Genomic DNA, 17,302 nt, shown 5'->3' on the forward strand with positions numbered 1-17,302 from the left:
AGGGTGCATTATGCTGCTTTCATTCAGAGACAATCAACTATGACACAGGTCTTTGAAGGAGAAGAAAAATGGACAGATCATTTGGAGATGTGCACTATGTGATGCAATCATGGATGATGATGGCTCTGCAAACCTCCATACCTGAACAGAGATCAGCTATAACAAGGCACGTGGGTGGACCAGGATAACAATGAGAAGACATTTGGGGTACTGAAACAACATTTTGGACACTTGGACCAGTCGGAGTTGGGAAACAATAACAACTTGTATTTATATAGCGCCTTTAACATAGTAAAACGTCCCAAGGCGCTTCACAGGAGCGTTGTAAAATAAAACTTGACAGCTTATAGTATGCCTCAGAGAGGGTCTACAGAATTATTTAAGTACATTGCATGTTACACAATATTGCAATAAGTGCAGGCTTCACCATGGACTTGGATGAATAATAATTGTGTCAATGGTGGTCTGCTGCTACCACTAGCAGATCAGCTGCTACAGACTGGAAAACGTGTGTGAGGAGCTTCTTGTCTTTCAGTGAGCTTTGTAATTGGGATCTGTTACATTCTCCTGGTCATATTTACAATCACCGTAGCTGCTACCTGGTTTATTAGTTTAATTTGTGCAGAGAATTGCACATGTTATGTTAGGTTTACTTTTGATTAACTGACATTTTATTTTCAATTAAGCAGTACCAGACTGAAAGCTGTAGTAAAGTGCATTTGGTTTATCCTGTTGCACCGTGCTAGTGGTGATTGTGTTTAATGTGTTCTGCTCCCGCGTTTGCCCTTTTTGTGTTGTGCAGTTTTCTGTGTCGCTTTTGCATATGGCCTACTTTCAAGTGCATCCCCAGTGAACTGCTGGGTGGCTGCACAGCTAACTATGGATATAGGGGATACACTGGTTAGAAAAGTCTGCTTCCTGTATCTGTGACCAAGTCTGATGAATGTCCATCAGTGCTAGATTCACTAGTGCTGTAGCCAATGCAAGCTCATTGGATCTGTATCCCAGCAAGAGTCAGCGCCTTCAGGAAAAACACATATTACATTGCCACCTCACTGTATATATTAACTGAAATTAGTCATTTAGTTCTTCTCATCAATCTTCTGGTTCCCTTTAAAATGCAAAATGGGCATGCTGCAAAGCAATCTTGTACCTTAATAACAGAAATATCACTTGGGTGCTGAAGCTGCTTTAGCAAATATGAAAAAAAACCTAGTTCAGCAGCTCATGACATAGTTGAAGTGGTTTCACTAACCAAGAGGCAGGGGGAGGATAGGGAACAAGACATGAAAATATGGCTGCCAGCAGCTGGCTTTCTGCAGCCGTGGAATTGTGCTGCCCACCATTTCAGTAGTTTGATGCCAGCTTGAGGTAAGAGCTATGAAAACCATATTGAGGAACCTCAGGTCATGTCTCCACTTTTGCAGATTAGGCACTTTGGGGGAGAAATTCAGTGGTCTCCCCCTTTGGGGCGCTAACTTCGCAGCGCCCTGAAAAAGTTAGCACCCCTGCACCATAAATTCAGTGGTAGCGCCCCAAGAAGGAGGGGGAGCGCTTCCAGTATTCCACTGAATGCGTCGACACGTAGCACTGCATCATTGCAGGCCTCCCTCCCCTGTTTAAAGAGGAGGGGCCTAGCGCTGCGCGCACCGGGGCCCTGCTGGACCACCAGGGAGCGGGGTGCCAGGAAAACAACCCGGGACTCTGAGTGCCAGGCTGAGCGATCGCGGCCGGCACCCCGAAGAAAAAAGGGGAAGGGGGCAGGTGCTGGCAGTCGGCCAAAAAAAAATGGCCAGCCGACACCTGCATTTTAACTTACGCCACCGCGGCTGCAAAAACACCACCCTGACCTTGTCGGACATATCGTCTGGTGATAGGTCAGGGGGCGCAACTGAAGTTTGCGGTTGGGGTGCTGCGCTAACCTCCCACTGAATTTCGCAGAAGGCATTAGCGGCGCTGCGCCCAGGCGCTTGGAGCCCTGGGGGCGCAAACTGGAGGCGCAAAGCAACCACATTTTGCCCCCTTTGAGTCCATGGGAATTTATAGCTGCAGAATCATCAGTAGAATCAAAATCGATGTTTTTTCTTCTCCCCCTCCTCTCCACTCTGCATTGACTTTTGCTGTTATTTGGTTCCACCTGCACCAACAGTCTTCTGATGCCGCTTCATCTGTTCACCCAGGTAGTGGGCACTGACATGCTATTGACCCATGGACTGTAGTGCAGCCGAGCCTGATCCTGTACTCGCCTGGTGTTCACACATGCCAAGGAGTCACTGGACAGTGATTTAGGGTGGTCACCCTGGCTGATTGTCCCTGTTCCTAGCCTAGGGGCGCTGAAGCAATTCTAGCATCCCAGCTGCTGTCCCAGCTAAGATTGGTTAACACAGCTAAGAGCGTAAATCGTATCTGGGACTTCTCTGGTCTGCGAGAGATTACTGGCTAAAATTGAGGCACCTGGAATTGGAGGCAACCCCATGTTATGGATAAAACATTGGTTGGGAGATAGGAGGCAGAATCTTGGGATAAATGAAACATTCCCAGATTGGTGAGCAGTGAACAGGTGTATTACCCAGATATCAATTCGACTGCCCTGACTTTTTACTCTGTATAGAAATGACCTGATATTCCTACATTCTTGGGAAGAAAGAGTATTAAGGGATATAGAGGAAGGACATGGAATTGGGAATAAAAAGATAAAGAGCTGCCACGGCTAACAAATCAGCAGAGCAGACTTAAAGGGCCAAATGGCCTATTCCTCTTTCTATCTATGGTTCTCAGACTTAGCTACTTACTGGGTAAAATTCTCCAATCCATCCACAGGAATTGGACAAACAGATGGTTCACTGCAGGTTGTTATTTTCAGCTTCTTGTGGCAGGGAATCCAACTAAACAGTTGACTATCAGTGAACTGACTGTGGGGGGAGCAAGTGTTGGCGGTAACTTGAGTATCATATTGTGGAGGCAGATTGACTGTCACTGTGTTGTGATATATAGCTGATTCACAATAGAGTGTTGCAGATGGGATTATGCACAGTATGCATAGTAATACACCAAGGGTTTGAAATAATGTCATAAAACATCAGATTGAAGCCCTCACTGTCATTAGCTATGTTACTGTCCTGTTACCGCCATAGACTGTTATTCTTTCTAATATATACAGATTTTAAGATTTTGTTACCATTTACTGTTAATTTTTTTGCTAGTGGGCTGTTTGGGGTATCATGACACTATGTATTTGGACAACAGTGTTATTGCACCACGTGGGTTAGCACATGGTATAATATCGAGTCAATGAACAGGTAGTTCATGACTTGCATACCTATTACATTTTTAATGGTATTTAAATACTGTTGAGCAATGTGAGTTATTTATTAGTGTTGCCTAGTTTATTTTCTAAATCCTTTCTTTTTTTAACATGATGTCTGAGTAGATTATTCAATGTCTAATGAACAGGCATAAAGTGGACACAACTGATCAGAAAAGTGGCTAGTGATCGGTCATGTTGGATTTCTGTCCATTTGGCACTACATCCAATTTTGCGGTTAGGTTTTGAACTGCCGGCATAAGCACCCATCAGTTTCCAGTTTATTTATATTAAAGTTGGATCACATTGATGCAATTTAGATGTCCATGCAGTTTCTCTGCATTTGTGGGTACAGTGCTGTGTCATGTACCCACCCATTTAAAATGGACATGCAAAGTTGCTAGATGTGTTTAAGGAAGAGCATTGTTGTAAGATTTGTAGCAGTATTTTGAGATTATTTCTAAAGTTTCTTCCTTGCTTTTCTTTTGATTCTTTCACCTTTCCAGTTAGTTGCTCAGGAGGCTTTGTATTGTGTCCTGGCACTGAGAGTTCTTTGGTACGTCAGTGATGATGGGTTTTCCACTGGGAATTCCTTGTTTTCTTTTGAAAGAAGAAGAGGAGGAGCAAGAGAAGGGTGATGGATAAGGCACGCTGCACCAGAGGGGGACTGCATCCATTTGTTGGGATCCCCCCACACTACATGTGCACCTACCTGTCCATGACCACATGGAACTGGTACCACAGGGTCCAAATCAGCAGAGAGCCACATACAGAGCTGTTCTGCAATCATACCTGCAACTAACATGCAGCATAGGGCTAGTAATGGTTAGCTATGCCCTCTTCCTGTTACCCCTTCCAAGGATATTGCAGTGCTGTCCTAGGAGGAAACTGCCAAGAAATGGCAAACAAGAACTCCTTACTATCACCTCATTCAATGACACAGCAGTTTTGAGTTTTGAGTGTTGCACTGCGCTGTTGCTTAGCTACAGAACCACTGCCAGCCACGGGTCTTGTCTGCCTTTTCTTTTACCCAAACAGCTTTTGTAAAGGCTGAAGCATACATTAAAAAACTTAGCAGCCTTTGTGAAGAATATTAACATTTTTGTGCCTATATACAACCACCTACCTTTAATTGACCACATCCCTTTAAGCCTATCCATGATCCCTTGTAAGCAGCCCTTTGCACATGGGCTGGGGATTTCCTCGGAGCTGCTCCTGGTGTGCTGCGTGTAAATAGAAGCAGTTATTTTGGAAGAAGGTTTTAAAAAAAAATTAAAAAAAATAATAATAATAATTCTTAAGCTCTGTACAGGTGTTTGGTAGTGATGCCGCTTCACTCTCTCTGTATAAAGAAAAGACTTGCCTTTATATAGCACCCTTCACAACCTCAGGACGTCCCAAAGCGCATTACAGCCAATGAAATATTTTTGAAGTGTAGTCACTGTTGTAATGTAGGAAACGCGGCAGTGCGAGCTGGATGTGTGCAAATTGACTAACACCAATGTGATCATGACCAGGTAATCTTTTTTAGGTTCTGACGAAAGGTCATCAACCTGAAACGTTAACTCTGTTTCTCTCTTCACAGATGCTGCCTGACCTGCTGAGTTTCTCCAGCATTTTCTGTTATTTTTATTTTTAATCTCTTTTAGGTGTTGGTTGAGGGCTAAATATTGGTCAGGACACCAGTGAGGACGCCCTTGCTTTTTGTTGAATAATGCCATGGGATCTTTTACATCTATCTGTGAGGGCAGATAAGGCCTCAGTTAACTTCTCAACTGAAAGATGGCACCTCCGACAGTGCAGCACTGAGGGATTTTATGCTGAAGTCTCTGGAGAGAACAACCTTCTGACTCAGAGGTGAGAGTGCTACCCACTGAGCCACAGCTGACACCTAGATGGGAATGTAAATATTTCAGCCACTTAGCTTGGTCGCAGCCGTACGAGGATGCTGCCTGTGTTTGGAGTGTCTATACTGCTCACGGGGTGCCACTGCTGTCAAAGATGTTGGTGGAAGCCATCAAGTCTTGTCGTGCTCACTGCCTTTTATCTTCAGTGTACTAGAGGTCTAGTATTTCCAGTTGGTGCTGAATTCAGCATTGCTGCTATGACAACACTGCAACATGAATGGAATATGAGTTTTACTGAAACTTTGTGCCATAATCTGGCCTCACTATATGGAATTTGCTGAGAGCTGATTAGTGGAACTGCTGCAGTGTTCTTAGCAGGATAGCTTCACGTTAAACTCTTGGCATTTTTTCTATACATTTGTAGTTAATTTAATAAGTACACCACAGTGGAATGTGGTGGCTGCAGCATGCGGTGTGGGCACTAACCAAGGATAGGAGGTGAAAGGGGAGGGGAACTGACATTTGGCGCAAAGGCCATGTAAAGAGCTAGTGCCTGCACAGGCGTGGTGGACCAAATGGCCGCCTTCTGTGCTGTCATTTGTATCATTCTATGATTGTGTGAACTTAATTTCTAGTTATATTGTCATATGCTGAGTAATGACCAACAAAAATCAATCCTGCAGCATGCACTGATTACTAAAGAATAACCTATTACAGATTGCCAATGTGTATTTTAACTAAAGTAGAAAACTCAGTCACTACAAATGAGAAGGAAATAAAAATGTATACAGCAAATTTTTGTTGAACTCTAAACGGAATGATAGCAGCAGCCTTTCACGCATTGTGGGACACACAACTACAACAACTTGTATTTATATAGAAACATAGAAGATAGGAGCAGGAGTAGGCCATTCGGCCCCTCGAGCCTGTTCCGCCATTTAATGAGATCATGGCTGATCATCCAAATTCAGTACCCTGTCACTGCTTTCTCCCCATATGGCCAATGGAATCTTGGCTTTTATTGCAAGGGGGATGGAGTATAAAAGCAGGGAAGTCTTGCTTCAGTTATACAGGGTACTGGTGAGGCCACACCTGGAATACTGCATACAGTTTTGGTTTCCATATTTAAGAAAAGATATACTTGCTCTCGAGGCAGTTCAGAGAAGGTTCACTCGGTTGATTCCGGAGATGAGGGGGTTGACTTAGGAGGAAAGGTTGAGTAGGTTGGGCCTCTACTCATTGGAATTCAGAAGAATGAGAGGCGATCTTATCAAAACATATAAGATTGTGAGGGGGCTTGATCGGGTGGATGCGGGGAGGATGTTTCCACTGATGGGTGATGTTAGATCCGTGTATTTTTGATGATGTGTGTCCTTCAATAACTAGACACAAGACTGCAGGAACAATCAACAGGTATTTACTGGATGAGGGTTACTCTAAAACTAACGTACAGATCCCTACTCAGGGTTTATATACAGGTGTGGTCACTGCCAGCACTACAGTATACAGGAGCTGTAAAAAGTAGTTCTCCCCTTAAAGGTACATACACTACAATTCTTCCCCTTTAAGATTGACAGTACCATAACATTCATTTAACAATTAACACTTTTAACATGCACATTAACTGAAAATAGTCCATTTATAAATTCAGTCTTTGGGGCGGCTTCCTGATCCTTTCTGGATAGCGCCTTTCCTGAGTGTCTTGTTCTTGGTGCGGAGGCCCCCTGTCGTCAGTTGGTTCATCAGCTTCCGATGCTACTGTTTCTGGGGTAGATGCTACCTGTATGTCTGGTTCATCACCAGGTGCGCGAGACATGGGTTTGACTCGTTCCTGTGACTCTAGGATCTCGTCGACATGGCGTCTCACAATGTTCTCCCCAACATCCACTGTGTACATTAGTGGCCCCTGCCGTGTGCATATCGTTCCTGGTTGCCATTTGTTGGCCATCCCTTCACCGTCAAGTCATATACCCGAGACAGTGTCGGGTCATTTCGGGTCTCCTCTATATCGGCGTTAGTTACTGGCAAGCGTTCAATTATAGTCGAATGAAATATTTCGACAGGGTCCACTGCTGGTGCTTCCTCCGCAGTAGGCAGTGGCAGGCGTGATAGCCCATCAGTGTTTCCATGCTGTTTCGTGCCCTTATACTCGATTTCATATTGGTTCGCCCCTAGAAAAAGCGACCATCTTTGTAGCCGTTGCGCAGTCATCACCAGCACGCCCTTCTTTGGATTAAAGATGGAGACAAGTGGTTGGTGGCCCATCAGCAAGGTGAACTTCTGCCCGTGCAGATAGTGGTTGAACTTTTTCACTCCCCACACGAGGCTGAGGGCCTCCCTGTCAATCTGGGCGTAGTTACGCTCGGCTGAGGTTAGTGACCGAGACGCAAAGGCTACCGGCCTCTCCAAGCCGTCCGGGAACTTGTGCGACAGCACCGCTCCCAGCCGGTTGTATTGGTAGAGACCTTTGAGTGTTGATCGTATTTGCAGGTACGCCTGGGCCAGATCAATCTTAGTGAAGCGTTTCCCTCCAGATAGCGAGGCGAAAATATCTTCAATCCGCGGAAGCGGATATTGTACCGTGTGAAGGACTGGGTTCACTGTCACCTTAAAGTCCCCACAGATGCGAACATTCTTTGGTTCCCCAGGCGTATTACTCAACGACCTCTTCATTACAGGAATGATGGGTGTGGCCCACTCGCTCCAGTCCACTTTGGACAGTACTCCTGAACGTTCCAAACCTTCCAGCTCTGCTTCGACAGCTGGGCGGATCGCATAAGGCACCGGTCTGGCCTTAAAAAAAAAAAAAAAAAACGGGCTTGCATTTTCCTCTATTTTGATCGTCGCTGTTATGCCTTTTAGTGTTCCAAGTCCCTCCTGGAACACTTCCTGTGCATCAGTTAGCATTTTTGACAGTCGTCCAGGTGTGGCGTCGTCTTCCTTTTTGGCATCTACAGTCAGTGCTTGTATGGAATGCCAATCTAGCTGTATCTTCCGGATCCATTCACGTCCTAGTAGTGGTGGTCCTCCATCTGGCAATACATATAGGTCCATTTTTGGTGTTTCCTTACCGTTATATACAACGTTCACCCTTATTTTTCCTTTGGGGTAGACATTTTGCCCTGTGTACGTCTTCAAGACAATCTCTGTATCTCTCAAGGGTATATGTGAGAATAGCCGCTTGTAGTCCCTTCGGTTTATGACTGTTAGGGCTGATCCTGTGACCAATTCCATTTTCACTTGGACTCCAGCTATCTTGAGCATGACCCAGATAGTTTGATGATCCTCCATTTTGATTACATTATGTAGTTTCAGACAACCCAGCTCCTTGCTTCCGGAGTCTGTATCACTTTTCTGTTCATCTGAACTACTCTCCGTCACCTTATGTACCTTCTTGTACTTCTCCTGTGGAGATTTCTTGCTGCTGGTTTTCTTTCCCGACCTGCAGACTCTTGCTATGTGTCCTACTTTTCCACACTGTCTGCACACTTTGTCCTTAAACCAGCAATCATTATGGTTGTGTGTTGTTCTGCCGCAGCGAAAACACTTCACTGTTCCGTATGACATTTCATTTGTGCCATATTCTTGCGGTCTCCGTTGTATCTCTGCAGCGCCCCGTGTGGCTGCTTCGTGTGATACTGCCATGCTGAAAGCCTTGTCCAGCGTAAGATCCTTTTCTGATAGAAGCCGTTTCTGGGTTCCTTCACTTTGAAGCCCACACACAAACTTGTCCCTTAAAGTATCTGCTAGTCCCATTCCAAACTGGCAGTGTTTCGATAGCTTGCGCAGTTCCGTTAAATACTCAGCATTACTTTCATCTTTATGCTGGTTCCTTTTGTGAAACTTAAATCTTTCTGCTATCAGCAGCGGTGTGGGGTTTAAGTGGTTCTGTAGGATTGACACTGTTTCCAAAATCCTTGTCCACTGGCTTCTCTGGGGTTACTAGGTTTCACAGTAAGCCATACGTTTTTGCACCCATGGAATTCAACAATACCAGCGCTTTCCCCTCATCTGGCACTTCATTCGCCTTGCAGTACACTTCTATGCATTCGACATATGTCGTCCAATCTTCGACTTCATTGTCGAACGCTGTGATACTGCCACTCTTCGGCATCCCTGGGTGTGGTTAGACTGGCTCAAAATGGCGTTTTCCCGCACTTTCCTTTCTTGCGGCTCAAAATGGCGTTTTCCCGCGCTCTCCCTTCTTCTCCGCTGCGGCTCAAAATGGCGTTTTTCTGCGCTCTCCCTTCTCCGCTGCGGCTCAAAATGGCGTTTTCCGTGCTCCCCTTCTCTGCTGCGGCTGCTCGGCCCTTGAACACCGGCTGCGCTCTGCGCGTTTCCCTTTCTTCCCCACTGACGCTGCTCGTCCCTTGAACACTGGCTGCACTCTGCGCGTTTTCCTTCGCGCCCCTCTCTCTTCTCCCATTGACAGCATTCAGTCTTGAACACCGGCTGCGCCCTGTGCGCTCTACCCTTTCTCTTCTCCCGTCGATGCTGCTCGGCCTTTTCTGTGCCGTCGGTCGGCTCTAGCCGCCGCTGTCTGGGAAGGGTCTGCGCCATACCTGTTGCCAGCCCGTTTCGCTGGACCACCGTGACTGGAGAACCAAGCCCAGCTCTCAACATCCTCCCCTGCGATGCTCAAATCTCTGCTGGATGACTGGGCGGTTGCTCGTGGGCGACGCCCGTGCTTCTGGCCTCAACTTTCTTCCATTGTGCTCCAGGAGCAAATCCCTGGGAGGTAATACAAGTTGTTGTAGTTGTGTGTCCCACAATGCGTGAAAGGCTGCTGCTATCATTCCGTTTAGAGTTCAACAAAAATTTGCTGTATACATTTTTATTTCCTTCTCATTTGTAGTGACTGAGTTTTCTACTTTAGTTAAAATACACATTGGCAATCTGTAATGGATTGCTGACTATCGGCTGCAGCTCAACCATTAAAGAGATTTGATCAGCCATCATTTGCAGGTGGCAGGACTTTGTAGTCTCAGGTCTGGGAGAAATTTTAGAAGGCATAACCACAGCTGTGGAAGTTTGGAGCCCGACACCCATCTCCAGTGTGACCTCCTGGGAAACCACTCTCGCCACCTTCACTGAGCACTTCCTCAACTGAGGCATCTACCAGAAGCATGGGAGCCATTTACTTCCTTCCCTTCTGGATATTAGATGAGGCCGAACAACAGGCACGCCAAGCTGCTGTTCACCCACCTGAAGATGCACAGGCCAGAAGGGGCCAGCGCATGGAATCCCATTGGTGCAGGAGATACCCCTCAAACAGGGTCAGCTATCTCAACATGCCTGAGCAGCAGTGCCAAAGGCGGCTCTGACTTTTGCGAGAGGTAGTGGGTGACATCTGCGCAATGCTGCAACAAGACCTGCAGGCCAGAGGACCAGGTGGACAGCCCTTACCAGTGGCCGTCAAAGTCACCACCGCACTCAACTTTTTTGCCTCGGGCTCATTCCAGGGATCAGCAGCAGGCATCAGTGGCATCTCCCAGGCAGCCGCAGACACTTGCATCACGCAGGTAACCGATGCCCTCTTTGTCCTCGCGCACAATCAAGTCCATTTCACCAAGGATCGAGCAAGTGTCACGGCGCGTGCGGTTGGATTAACTCATCTGGCAGGCTTTCCAAGGGTGCAGGGCATCGTTGACTGCACACATGTGGCCCTTAAGGCACCCCATTGCAATCCAGGTATTTTTGTCGCTCGCAAGGGCTTCCACTCCCTTAACGTTCAGCTGGTGTGTGACCACGAAGGAAATTTTGCATGTTTGTGCCAAGTACCCTGGCAGTTGCCATGACTCCTTCATACTGCGCCAGTCTAGTGTGCCTCCGCTATTCAGTCCGCCAGACCAACTTAACGGATGGCTACTTGGAGACAAGGGTCATCCCCTGAGGACGTGGCTAATGACGCCGTTGAGGAGCCCATCCAACGAAGCTGAGGACAGCTACAACTCCAGCCACATATCCACCAGAGCCATAATCAAGCAAACCATCAGTTTGTGGAAGATGCGCTTCAGAGGCCTGGATAGATCGGGTGGAGCCCTGCAGTACTCAGCAGCCAGGGTCTCCAGAATCGTCGTGGTTTGCTGTGCACTTCACAACATGGCACAGTGTTGTGGCTTGCAGATTCCCGAGGTCAAAGTGGCTCCTCTCATCCTCATCCTCCTGGGTGCTTCTGCTGCTCAGGAAGGGAGGAAAAAGAGTGGGAGAGCAATAGTGGTAGGGGATTCTATCGTAAGGGGAACAGATAGGCGTTTCTATGGCCATAGACGTGACTCCAGGATGGTTTGTTGCCTCCCTGATGCCAGGGTCAAGGATATCACTGAACGGCTGCAGGGCATTCTGAAGGGGGAGGGTGAACAATCAAAGGTCGTGGTTCACATTGGGACCAATGACATGGGTAGGAAGAGGGATGAGGTCCTGCAGCAAGAATTTAGGGAACTAGGTAGCAGATTAAAGAGCAGGACCTCAAAGGTTCTAATCCCTGGATTACTCTCGGTGCCTCGTGCTAGTGAGTATAGGAATAGGAGGATAGAGCAGATGAATGCATGGCTAAAGAGTTGGTGCAGGAGGGAGGGCTTTAGTTTCCTGGATCACTGGGCCTGCTTCTGGGGAAGGTGGGACTTGTACAAGTCGGACGGGTTGCACCTGAACCAGAGCGGGACAAATATCCTTGCGGGGATGTTTGCTAGCACTGTTCGGGGGGGTTTAAACTAAAATGGCAGGGGTTCGGAACCTGAGCAGGGAGACCGAGGAAAGGGAAACAGGGATTAAAGCAAAAGATAGGAAGGAGAAAAACAAAAGTGGCAGTCAGAGAAATCAACGGTTTAAATCAAACGTGGCCACAGTAAATAATAATTCTAATAGGTCTAAGAGCGTTAAAAAAACAAGCCTGAAGGCTTTGTGTCTTAATGCGAGGAGCATTTGTAATAAGGTGGACGAATTGGCTGCGCAAATAGAGGTAAACGAATATGATTTGGTTGGGATTACGGAAACGTGGCTCAAGGATGGCCAAGACTGGGAACTCAACATCCCGGGGTATTCGATATTCAGGAAAGATAGGCAAAAAGGAAAGGGAGGTGGGGTAGCATTACTGGTTAAAGAAGGGATTAATACAATTGTAATGAAGGATATTCGCTCTGATGATGTGGAATCTGTATGGGTAGAATTGAGAAATACTAAGGGGAAAGAAACATTAGTGGGAGTGGTATATAGACCTCCCAACAGTAAGGCGGAGGTTGGGGATGGCATTAAAAGGGAAATTAAAGAAGCGTGCAATAAGGGCACAGCAGTCATCATGGGTGACTTTAATCTACATATAGATTGGGCCAACCAGATTAGTAACAACACTGTGGAGGAGGAATTCCTGGACTGTGAACGGGATGGTTTCCTGGACCAATATGTCGAGGAACCAACCAGAGATCAGGCCATCTTAGACTGGGTATTATGTAACGAGAAAGGATTAATTAGCAATCTTGTACGAGGCCCCTTGGGTCGGAGCGATCATAATATGATCGAATTCTTCATTAAGATGGAGAATGAAGTAGTTGACTCGGAGACTAGGGTCCTCAATTTAAATAAAGGTAACTACGATGGTCTGAGGAGCGAGTTGGGTAGGATTGATTGGGGAATGGCACTCAAAGGGTTGACGGTGGATAGGCAATGGCAAACATTCAAAGACCGAATGGATGAGCTACAGAATTTGTTCATCCCAGTTTGGCATAAAAATAAAACAAAAAAGGTGACTCAACCGTGGCTAACAAGGGAAATTAGGGATAGCATAACATCCAAGGAGACGACATATAAATTGGCCACAAAAAGCAATAATCCTGAGGATTGGGAGCAGTTTAGGATTCAACAAAGGAGGACAAAGGGATTAATTAAGAAAGGGAAAATAGAATATGAGAGTAAGCTTTCAGGGAACATAAAAACTGACTGTAAAAGCTTTTATAGATATGTGAAGAGAAAAAGATTGGTGAAGTCAAGCGTAAGTCCCTTGCAGTCAGAATCAGGGGAATTTATAATGGGGAACAAAGAAATGGCAGACCAACTAAATTCATACTTTGGTTCTGTCTTCACAAAGGAGGACACAAATAACCTCCCAGAGATGCCGGGGAACATAGGGCCTGATGAAAGGGTGGAACTGAAAGAAATCAGTATTTGTAGGGAAATGGTGTTAGGAAAATTGATGGGACTGAAGGCCGATAAATTCCCAGGGCCTGATAATCTACATCCCAGGGTACTTAAGGAAGTGGCCCTAGAAATAGTAGATGCATTGCTGGTCATCTTTCAGAACTCGATAGACTCTGGAACAGTACCCATGGATTGGAGGGTAGCTAATATTACCCCACTATTCAAAAAATGTGGTAGAGAAAAAGCGGGGAATTTATAGACTGGTAAGCCTGACATCGGTAGTGGGGAAAATGCTAGAATCTATTATAAAAGATGTAATAGCAGAGCACTTGGTAAGCAGTGACAGGATCGGACAAAGTCAACATGGATTTACAAAAGGTAAATCATGCTTGACTAATCTACTGGAATTTTTTGAGGATGTAACTGGTAAAATAGATAAGGGAGAACCAGTGGATGTGGTGTATTTGGACTTTCAGAAGGCTTTCGATAAGGTCCCGCATAAGACATCAGCATGCAAAATTAAGGCACATGGGATTGGGGGCAAGGTATTGACTTGGATAGAGAACTGGTTGGCAGACAGAAAGCAAAGAGTTGGAATAAACGGGTCGTTTTCTGAGTGGCAGGCAGTGACTAGTGGGGTACTGCAAGGATCGGTCCTAGGACCCCAGCTGTTCACAATATATATTAATGATCTGGACGAGGGAATTGGATGTAATATCTCCAAATTTGCAGACGACGCAAAGCTGGGTGGGAGGGTAAGCTGTGAGGAGGATGTCGTGAAACTCCAGTACGATTTGGACAGATTGGGTGATTGGGCAGAAACATGGCAAATGCACTATAATGTGGATAAATGTGAGGTTATCCACTTTGGTGGCAAAAACAGGAAGGCAGATTATTATTTGAATGGCAATAGATTGGGAGAAGGGGAAGTGCAAAGAGACTTGGGTGTTCTTGTGCACCAGTCGCTGAAGGTAAGCATGCAGGTGCAGCAGGCGGTTAAGAAGGCAAATGGTATGTTGGCCTTCGTAGCAAGAGGGTTCGAGTACAGGAACAAGGATGTCTTGCTACAGTTGTACAGGGCCTTGGTGAGACCGCACCTTGAATATTGTGTGCAGTTTTGGTCGCCTTACCTGAGGAAGGACGTTCTTGCCATGGAAGGAGTGCAGCGAAGATTCACCAGGCTGATACCTGGGATGGCAGGAATGACGTATGAGGAGAGATTGTGTCGATTGGGATTATACTCACTGGAGTTTACAAGATTGAGAGGGGATCTCATCGAAACTTATAAAATTCTGTCAGGCCTGGACAGACTAGATGCTGGAAGGATGTTTATGATGGCCGGGGAGTCCATAACCAGGGGTCATAGTCTAAGGATAAGGGGTAAGCCATTTATGACTGAAATGAGGAGGAATTTCTTCACCCAGAGAGTGGTGAACCTGTGGAATTCTCTGCCACAGAGGGCGGTGGAGGCCAGTTCATTAAATATATTCAAAAAAGAGTTGGATATATTTCTTAAGGCTAAAGGGATCAAGGGATATGGGGAGAAGGCAGGGACAGGGTAGTGAATTTGGATGATCAACCATGATCTCATTGAATGGCGGAGCAGGCTCGAAGGGCCGAATGGCCTACTCCTGCTCCTATCTACTATGTTTCTAGGAGGAGGAGGAGGATGACACTCGCCACAACTACAGCAGTAGCCATCCTTTTACACACAACATAAAAGTTTACCCTTGTGACTATTTGTGCAGTATCTTTCTCTTACGCGTGCTCCTACGTGATGCTTCCCCTGTGGCTTCAGCAGATGTGAAGGCCCCTTGCTCAGTTTCTTGCTGCTCCTGTCTCGACACCTTTGGCGGGCGTCCTCTGGGGTGGCAAAACTGTGAGGGCTCGTCAGCAGTCTGCTGCTGCTGCAGCTGTGAAGAGGTTGAGACGCTGATCACTTTTGGGTGTGGACTCTGGTGGGGCTCTGACCGGGGTCTCTGCAGTGGCTTGGAAGTGTGAGCGCTTGGAGAGGAGCCCCCACTTCCTTGATGTCTGCCACCAACTTCCCTCATGGGTCAGGTCCCCCTCAGCGCCTGCAAGTGGCTGGAGAACACCTTGCTGCCCATCAGGGGGGGCCATGGGGACCCGTATCTGCAATGGCAGTCCTACTCAGAGACTGCCATGAAGGTCTGGTTTCTCTGCTCAATAGATGACCATCGCTCCTCCAGAGATGTCAGTCTATTCTGAACACTCACCATGTTTTCAACACTCTGGCGACTTAGCACCTCCATGGGGGTTGCCATTCTTTCCATGGTGATGCGTTCATGCGCCAATGACTCCACAAAGGCTCTGTTCAGGTTAGTGAGGGACTCCTCCATTCGCTCCACACTCAGTGACCCTGGAGACAAAACCTGCCAGTGACTCCTGCATCTTTTCCTGGAGTGCTATCACCGCAGATACTGTGGATGGACCCAAAGGCAGAGGGTCAACGTGCAGCTGAGCCAAGCTGGCAGAGTCCTGCGCCCTCCGACTAGGACTCTCCACTGCTGTCCCTGTCTCCACAATCTGCTGATGCTCACTTGTGAGTTGTGATACACCAGGTGACAACACTACTCTATGTCCCGGCGGTCCCACCGAGGTGCGAGTGTCTGCGCTGGTGCTGGGTGCACTGAATTCTGCTGACGCTGCGCCCTCAGAGGTTGCAGCTTCCTCTGAGGAGTCTGGAGGCTCAGCCTGTTCCTCCTGGCTAGTGGGGACGGGTGCTTGTGATGGTCCTGTGGGGGAGTAAAGGAAAGAGTCAGAGATGTGATGCCAACATTACATGCACATTGCATATTGCAGATGATCATTAGTCCATCTGTTAGAGCTTCCAAAATATTATCAGCGACTCATGCAATGTCAATGAGAGAGATGGAAAACTATTCTGTCACCAGCTTGGTGTGATGCACCCGTCTGTCTGTCCCCCACATGCGTGGCGATCTCCAGGACCGCCTCCTCCCAGAGGATGAGCTGGGCTACTGAGGGTGGCCCTCCTCCTGTCCTTGCTCGCTCTTTTATTGTGAGCGCTCTTTTCCTGCAATGAGGGAGACAAGTGGAGGTTGAGTGAGAATGGAGGAGTGAGTGTAGAGAATCCATAGCATAGATGCTTAGAAGGAGACAAAGATGGCGTGAGGTGGCAAGACCAAGGGCCCTCCCTGTGTGCTGTCAGTTGTTTTCATAGCGTGATAGGGAGTGTGAGGGCTGCATAGTCGAATAGTTAGGTGAATGTGACCATAGAGAGCGAGGGAATGGGTGCGGGTGCATGGATGTCAGTATCAAGTATGATGTGGAGGAAGAGCTTACTAAAGTTGAGTGCTGGTGAGGAAAGGCAATGGGGATCAGATTGAGAGTGATGGGAAATTCATACTCCCTTCCAGTGCGCTGAAGGTCATGAAATCTCTTCCTGCACTGTATCCAGGTTCTGCGGGTAGCCGATAAGGAGTTGACCTCCACTGCCACTTGCAGCCACACTGCCTTTGTCAGCTGGGGAGGCTTCTTCCTCCCTGATGAAGGGAAGAGCTCTTGCTCCCTCCACTAAAGCCTGAACTGGACGCAGAATGGCCAGAGAATCAGCAAATGCCAAAAGGTTGGCAGTCTGCAGAAGAAGCAAGGCTTGTTGCAGACCTTAAATGCAGCAGCAATGATGATGTCATCGGAGGCGACTTTCAGACTGGAGAAACTCATTTGCCATGGATTCCCACACGCTGGAACTCAATTGGCCAATTTAGTTAAAATTGCATCAATCTCCCACATCGAATTAGATTCACGTGGATAACACGAAATGCGGATTACACAACACCAACCCGCACCTGAATGAAGCCATTGGGCTGGATTTTCAATCTTCCCAATATTTAATTGGAGAACATTTCTGCTCATCCAGTACTGGATGTCGGACAAGCAGTGTGTCAGCATAGAGACCGTGGAGGGGTCGAGAGAAGTGGTGCTGAGGTAGAGCTGGGTACCGTCGGCATACATGTGGCAACTGATGTCGTGCTTT

General features: G+C 47.0%; 1 protein-coding gene across 2 annotated transcripts in view; it reads left to right on the plus strand.

Moving 5' to 3' along the window:
• The window catches only part of tll1 (tolloid-like 1), a 414,199-nt gene that overhangs the window by 110,413 nt on the left and 286,484 nt on the right, over window positions 1-17,302 (plus strand). Inside the window, exon 1 of one of the 2 annotated variants that reach the window (XM_085962042.1) lies at window positions 4,950-5,161. The exons of the other annotated variant lie outside the window; for it this stretch is intronic. The gene's annotated coding sequence lies outside the window, so the exon portion shown is untranslated. Of the gene's footprint in view, window positions 1-4,949; window positions 5,162-17,302 lie in introns of those variants that run through there. 2 annotated transcript variants of the gene reach the window in all.

The sequence above is a fragment of the Somniosus microcephalus genome, chromosome 2 (genome assembly GCF_052327205.1).
Source record: "Somniosus microcephalus isolate GS21.2 chromosome 2, FLI_Smic_1.0, whole genome shotgun sequence".
Lineage (NCBI taxonomy): Eukaryota > Metazoa > Chordata > Chondrichthyes > Squaliformes > Somniosidae > Somniosus > Somniosus microcephalus.